General features: G+C 38.4%; 1 protein-coding gene across 2 annotated transcripts in view; it reads right to left on the reverse strand.

The window, feature by feature from the left end:
- LOC101465176 (cytoplasmic protein NCK2) overlaps nucleotides 1-5,707 on the reverse strand; it is a 40,879-nt gene extending 35,172 nt beyond the window's left edge. Inside the window, exon 1 of one of the 2 annotated variants that reach the window (XM_004551291.5) lies at nucleotides 5,598-5,707. The gene's annotated coding sequence lies outside the window, so the exon portion shown is untranslated. Of the gene's footprint in view, nucleotides 1-5,402 lie in introns of both variants that reach the window. The other variant, XM_004551290.3, reaches the window with a different exon arrangement.
- Between the last annotated feature and the right edge of the window lie 2,273 nt (nucleotides 5,708-7,980).

Raw genomic sequence — 7,980 nt, forward strand, 5'->3', positions numbered from 1 at the left:
TATAAAACTCAAAGTTGAAACTCCCACATTTTTTTCCAGGTGCAGCTAAGATTACTAAAGAAGAGTTTTAATCAGTAAGATACATATACATTTTACTTGGTGTAGATGTATTTTGTGTCAAAGTTTATAAAGTGGAACCTGTTAAAGGAACTTTAACAGTTGCCTTTATCTCTGAATTGCTTAGGATCTCTCACATGGTTCACCCACAACTGCATGCAACATTAACCGTCAAGTGCAGGATCTCTATTGTTTGCTGGGCCTACCACAGCCATAAACAGTATAAAACAGACACAGCTTCCATGTTGGTGAAATAAAGCCAATGCAGAAGTCCCTAACAATCTGCATCTATCTGGAAGACACCAGATGGTGATAGCTCCAGTTACAAAGAGATTTATGGTTCTATAAAAGTCTATGGGAAAGGGTTTTTCATCCCTGACCTCTGTAAAAGCTTCTCTACAGAGTTTATGGGCTCAGTCACTAATTTGAGGTTATACTGAATAAATATTAAGTCGGTCTTGAAAAGAAAAACTACTTTTCAACTGCTGCCTTAGTGACAAACGATCACCTCCGTGGATCTGTCCGTGTATTTGATTTGGCAGATTTTTATGCCGGATGCCCTTCCCGATGACACCCCCAAGGGATTTGTGTCTCCTCCCGGCATCAAACCAGGGATCTTTTGCTTGTTAGGCAAATGTGCAAATCACTACACTGTGAAAAATCATGTTAAAAAAATCATTGCACAGAATAAGCAACACCTCGGACAAGATGTAGCACACTAAGATAAGGAAGGGGAAATTCTTATGATTCTTATGATGATCACTTTATACACTAACAATATTTGTGCATAACTTAACTTTCCATTTTTCAATATTTGTTCAAATAAACCACATTGCGCTAAAGTGACCGGCTGACACTTCCATCCCAGAGCCATGTTGATAATAACATTGAAAAAACAGAAGAGAAGAAAAAAAAAAAAAAAAAACATTGATGGGCTGCAGTGACGTGGTATGAAGGAAATAACACCAACTTTAAAAACAAACAAAACCTAAATGAAGAAAGATTATATTTCACCAACAAGACCACACACACACACACACACACACACACACACACACACCATGGTAACCTTCCTGATCCAGTTTAAACAGCAGCATGAATCAACTTTCTTCTCTTACATTACAGAGTCACAGAAGTCATAACTGCATGTACTGTCAGTTTAATGGACAACTATTCCCCAGATTACCGATGATTACAATGACAATGAGATGGCCTTCATCTTGCTTCCATCATGATTCTCTTCAGAAGCATTGCTCTGTCTTCTCACAGCATTTATTAATTCCTTCTTCACTCCTAGTAAGCCTTTTCCCTGAGGGACACGAAATTTTATGCTTTCCACATGAAAAAAAAAAAAAAATTTTTTCCATGGATGTTTCCCCCTGCTGTAGGCTCCTGAAAATATTGCTGGAAATAAATTTCTATTAGGGCTGGGCCATATCATACCGTTCACGGTAATACCGGTATAATGTTGGGGAATGATAAGAAAATGAAATATCGCGATAGAATATGGGTAAAACGCGCATGCGCAGTGCCTTTGTTTTCATACACAGATGGCGGGAAAAGGATGGCGGCGATGGAGAATGAGAAGGGCGAAAGCAGATCGTTGAATGAAACAGATAAACCAGAATTGGTTTGTAAAAATGCTGCAACTTCAGTGGTGTGGAACTGGTTTAGCTTTCGTCCGTCAGATACACAACAAAGCACTATTTTTGGTAGCGCATGCTAGCGGGCCGTCGTTATTACAGTGTTTTTTGGAAAATACGGCACACTTAAATTCAATCCTAAGATTTTTCTGAAAATCGACAGTACCCCTTATAATCCCGTGTGCCTTATGTACGAATTCTGGTTGTGTTTACTGACCTTGAAACGATTTTATGTGGTACACGGTGCTCAAAAATCTGTCAAATGTTTTAGTACTTTGCTAAGCTATGAAGCCGTACTGCTTGATGGATTGTCGGAGCATTACGGCTATCGTAGTCAGGAGACTCACGGAGTGACACATACTATGCTTCAATATAATATTACCGTATTGTGTGTGTATAACCCCTTTTTTAAGTTTTGTGGATATTATGCATGGTTATGGTGAGGACATGTCGGCCAATTTCCACTGGAAATGCCTTTTGGTTAAACTGTCAGCAAGGAAAGTTATATCGTTATAGCAAATTTTCAAATTTATTTCGTGATAAATATTTTTGGTCATATCGCTCTGCTCTAATTTCTATTATTTTGTTTGGGAGGTCTACACAGAAACCTGCGTCTTACACTTTCTTCACAACGTTCCATACAATGTGAAGAAAGTGTAAATAAAATTACCCTCACTCTCCAAGAGACAGTCCATGTAATATAGGTCATAAAATAAAAGGGGATGATGCAATAGGTTTTAGAACCCTTTTCTCACAGCAGGCATAAAAATAAAGATATTTCGCCTGCACTCGAAATCTTAAATCATTTAACTACCACTTATGTTATTAGACTATAAATGATTCATTGCTACATTACAGACAATTTAAGATCGCATATGATCGACTCAGCGCCTTCTCTTAAAAAAAAGAGAGAGAAAAAAAAGAAGACCACTTCAAGTACAAATCACATAAATCAGCAAAATGAGAAAGAAGCAAAGCATCACTTGCTCGGAACAAAGTCATTTTCCACTGGCTTCCACTCAAAACAACAGAGGAACAAAATATTGTGTGGGCACAGCGCGGCAGTATGCAAGGGATTTTTTTTTTTTAAGGCCCATTAGGCATATACAAGAAAGACAAGCAGAGTAATTAGTCACAGCTCATAAAAGTGCAATCAAATACACAGAAGAAAGAGGATTTGGATTAGTATCTCGTATGTAAGAAGAAAAAAAATGCAGCTCAAATGACAAACGTGCACATGTTCCAAGTTTGATAGTGGAAGTTAAGACATGCAGACGAAAAATAGCAATTTGTCACTAAATGCAAGGGCGATCTACATGCTTGTATATATATCAACATCACATATACTAAGAAATATTCATATTATATTATTTTCTCTAAATCGGCACCAAACGTTTATACAATACCACCTCATCTGACGTACAGAATATTTTGTTCAACACTTGCTACGAGCTGCCTTCATATCAACTTCAAGTGACAAAGCTCATGCAAGGTGGAAACAAACAAAGTCATATATTAACACCAGTGTTTGTTCTTTCTATCAGATTGGATATGAGGTTAATCATTACCTGTTGTCCAGGTTGCTTCATTCACTTAGACATATTATGGTAGGAAAAACCATGCATGTTTTAATACCCCAATACTGAATCACACACTGGTTAAAAAAAATGCTTCAGTTCATCTCAAGCATTTAACACTTGGCAGACTATTATAGGGGAAGTTCCCACAGATTGACTCTTAAAATGTTTGACTTTATTAATTGATGATGGCTGCCTGAACGCACCATTGGTTTCAGTCTCTGCAGCACATGGAGCCAATTTAATGTGTGTCATTTTGAAAAGGGCTCTTCTACAAGTCCAGCTTATAATGAAACATGTCAATTATAAATTCTTGAAAGGAGAGGTAATGAAAGACTGCTTTAAATGATGCGATTGGAGCAACCAGCCAAAAAAAGAAAAGAAAGAAAAAAAAAAAAGTCCCAAATAATTGGTTTACAAAGACTTTAAAGAGGAAAAAAGCAGCATCTGCAAAATTGACTTAATCAACTTTACATTAAAATGACAGAATTGCTTAACATGTGCACACACTTGGTAATTCCTTCAAAATGTACCTATAAAACATAAAAAATGCCTTAGATCGAAACCTCATTTAAAAGCATGCATGCAACAGGATACAGCAGGGTTGCAACAATTATCTGACTTTTTATCATTACTTATTATCATTACTTTTTCAGTTATAACTGTTTATAAGTCGTAAAATTGGAGGGGGGAAAAAGGCATGGCGTGAGTTATTTTAATACCGCTTTTTTTGTCTGCCAATCAAAAATACAATAATATTCAGCTTACAATCATAGAGGATCAAGAAATGCAGCAAATATGCACTGTGAGGTGGAATCAGACCCAAATTACCCGATCACCCTAATTCCCATAACTAATAGTTTCAGGTCAAATTTAGGGTTTAACTGAACCACCACATAATCTACAACACTCATACTAAATGTTACTTGAGTGTGAAGTCAGCCCGAAAAGCTCACCTTTCCAGTGAGTACATGCAGTTACTGCACTTCTCGGTATCATTAGCAGTCTTTCTAGTTTTAGTCATGTTTCTGATATGCTGGAAATGCAAAGCACTGAAACTCGCGTTCTCTCTTTGCTTTGTGATGTAATGGAAGTTTATGCAATTCACACTTTATCGCTCCATTATTGCACATGCCTACACGGCATACCTGTTCATTTCTGAGTGAACCTTGTCCTAGACTCAGAGCTAACATGGTGCTCTTGTCAGAGGGTGTGTCGGCAGAATAGGTGTGCCACGCAAGTGTACCTGCATGTTGAAAAAAAGAAAAAAGAGAAACTGTGCTTTCTTATAACCTCAGTCCTTGCATTTGCATGCAAGTGCAAATTTCCCCCCGTCTTCTAGAATAAAAGGGACTTTACTTATGGACAATAACTGCCACAGCAAGACAGACAATGCATGCTATTCTCTGCTGCTATTGATGAGGACGACGCACGGTGTAGTTACCATGAAAAGCCACTAGACATTCAACATTGACAATCTCGGCATGTGGCACCAGTCGCCAGTCTATGGTGTTTTGGCAAATGTGGTTCATTGTGTAAGCCACTGCGTTTTTAAATAGGCCTGCTGACAAACGCAGCTCATTGTAAATGTAAAAAGAATGACAGGAAATTGTGTGTGGGGTTTTATTAATCAGAGATATAAATGCGAGAAATTACTCAAACAAGAGCAGATGCCTGAGAAAACAGTCTAAAGGACCTGCCTGAGGATTGCTTGAGTAGCTTGCGCTTATAGGCCTTTAAGAAGTGGCCCCGCAAAAAAAATGCTAAACGGTAAAGTTGATAAATTGGAAACCATTTGTTCTGACTCTAAAAATTAAAAAAGAAAAATATCACTGTTTGTGTGGCTCGTTAACAGCAACCACTCAAACGCAAGGAAAAACCGAGGCTGTAGCACACAGCGTCCAGTGAAACCACCTCTGAGTGGACAAAGACCCAGCGTCAAACCTACAAAGTGGCACGAGCAAGCTGCCGTTTTTCTTTACCCCAACTTTTACCTCAGCTTGTAATTACATTTTTCCCGGGCAAATATAACTGAAAACGGTCGTTTAAGCAGCACTGAAATGGCCAAAACAACCAGTCCAACTGCACCAACTTAACACAGTTCATTTGCGGTTACAAGGCTTACCTTAGTGTTCACTCCAGTGAGAATGGGCAAACAGCGACACGCTCAACAACAAACCCCGAACCAGAACCCGCCAATCAAATTGTAAGTTAGGGAGCCCGCGCGAAAGCCGCGAAAATAACCTCCTACATCCACATAACCACCGGTTTCTCTATTTTTCTTTCTTTTAAAACAAGAACCGATCATGAAGTGTCCGACCTATTATAGCTTGTTTTTTTCCGTCGCAGGCTGACTGCCTCCACCTCAAGCACTCGTTTCAAGCTCAGTCTACGGGGCTGCCAACTTCCGCTCTTTGCTTTCAAAATAAAATACCTCTGGGCGTAGAGACGTTGCAGTCAAACAAGACTGAATTTGAAGTCCGGAGGAGATGGTGACAGAAATGTAACTTCCAGGTGGGAAAAATGGGCTTTTATTAAATGTCTTTAGATTTTTAAAGTTTTCTTTTAAGTTTTTAAATCATATATGTCTTATGTTTCGGTTTATGGCTTCTTCTTTTTTTTATCTCAAAGTAACCAATAGTTTTATTTAATAAGTTGATTCAGATGATTCGTCAGGATGTCTGCCCTTTTAAAGGTGTCTGGAGGCTTCACAAAAACTTGTTTCCAGAGGAATTCTGGTTCTTCTCCTTCAGCCGACTGCTCCTTTTAGAGCGTCACCACATCAGATGCTCTGACTCCATCTCACCCTATCACTGACAACCTCCTCTGTCACACAACCACCTTCACTACATCCACAAATCGTCTCTGTCATCTTCCTCTTTTCATATACAGTAGCCTTTGTTCAATCTACCACCTATCCCTCCTCTGTACATGTCCAAACTCTCTCAGCATTGCCTCTCTAACTTTCTTTCCAAACTTGTCCATGGACTTACCTGGTGAGTCACAATGAAAATTTTAACATTTCCAAACCACACATAACAGCAGGTCTCACTACCCTCCCAAGGTGGCTGTGGCTTAGGAGGTAGAGTAGCGCCAGAGTATTCTTGGATAAGATACTGAACCCTGAATTTCTCCTGATGTTCATCAGAGTGTGAATGCTAGATAAAAAAGCAATTAGATGGAGAGAAAAAAGCGCTTGTATGTGTGTGAATGAGACATGTTGTGAAATGTACTAATAAAAACCTGTCCATTTATTTTTTATTGTAAACCTTCCTTGTTTGCATGTTCACCTTTCCACCTGTCTTTGACTTTTTACGACGACTTATGAATATATCATGTCAACCCCCAAATTATTTATTAATTGAACATGAAACAGCTAAATGTGAAAAGAAATGCAAGAAGGATGCAAATAAAGATTATGAATTTGAAAATATTTTATTGTCTATTTTAATTTTTATTCAATCTGCTGTTATTCATTTTTGCGCCTACAATTTTCAAGGACATTTCGCTCCTCTGTGTGAGCTAAGATGCATAATGCTTTTATTTTGAAGACAAATTCCTTAACTTCCGGTTTGATTTCGTTGAGCGCACTCAGCTTGATCGCCGGTCCCCTTGGTGACGTCACCCACACCGGGACTCGTACAGGACAACGCTGAGAGAAAGGGAGAAAATGTGGGGTACTGTGTCGCCCCTTGGCGACCACACTGGGAAATCTGATGTATTTTATTTTATTTTTTTAACATGAAAAGTGATTTTTTTTTTTTCAAAGCCTGCAAGTAATTATCTTGAGTAAACTCATAAACAAAAACTTTGTAATGATGAGTTCATCAAAAAGTCCCTCCTCGCCCGTCAACTATGTGATTAATCATTAATCATCATTCGTCGTATTACACTTAAATAAACTTCATTGTTCACACACTAAATTTAGACTTTGTGCGGTTGCTTTCTCACCTGTGTATTCCTTCTCACTGTTTTCATCACTCAGATGGTGTGCTATTTACTACTGTGCCATATACTAATCATCCTACACACTTGTAACTGTTAAAAATAACACGAGGCGGAAAAAAAGTTGCATTTAGCTCATGTTAGAATTAAAAACAGTCACACACCTTGACACTTCAGAGGTCCAATGAGCAAGTCTGATATTTACCAGTACTTGGGTTGAGTAATCAAAGAGCAATCAGATTAAAGGCACCCCCCCCCCCCCCCATGTTTTATTTTGTTTCTCAGACACACCTAACCTACAGTGTATGACCTCATGAGTGCTGACAAGGCCACATTTTCATGAGTAAACCTTGAGCACGAGTAACTGGATGCATAATAACAGGTTGGTTTTTACATCCAATCAAAACAAGTCAGTCCTAAGATGGTAATAAAAGAAAGCTGCACTGAATCTTAAAGTGATGCTGATCTAATTTAAAAATGGAGTCCCTACTGAAGTGTCCAAAGTGTCCCGTATTTCCTTGCTCAGTATCCCACGGTGATTTGCTGTTATAGGCACCATTCGAAATCAAATAATGTCTTAAATCTAATTTTGTTATGAGAATTAGAGCTGTGGCCAAAAGCCAGAATTAAGTCAATATCTCTACTGACTTCTTCTCAGCTATATACTTCATGTCAATTTTATGACAGATTGTCTGTCATGCAAGAAAAAATAAAATAGTATCGCCATTTTGCATGCTGTAAAAGTGCAGTCTCACATT

This window comes from Maylandia zebra, linkage group LG16 (genome assembly GCF_041146795.1).
Source record: "Maylandia zebra isolate NMK-2024a linkage group LG16, Mzebra_GT3a, whole genome shotgun sequence".
Lineage (NCBI taxonomy): Eukaryota > Metazoa > Chordata > Actinopteri > Cichliformes > Cichlidae > Maylandia > Maylandia zebra.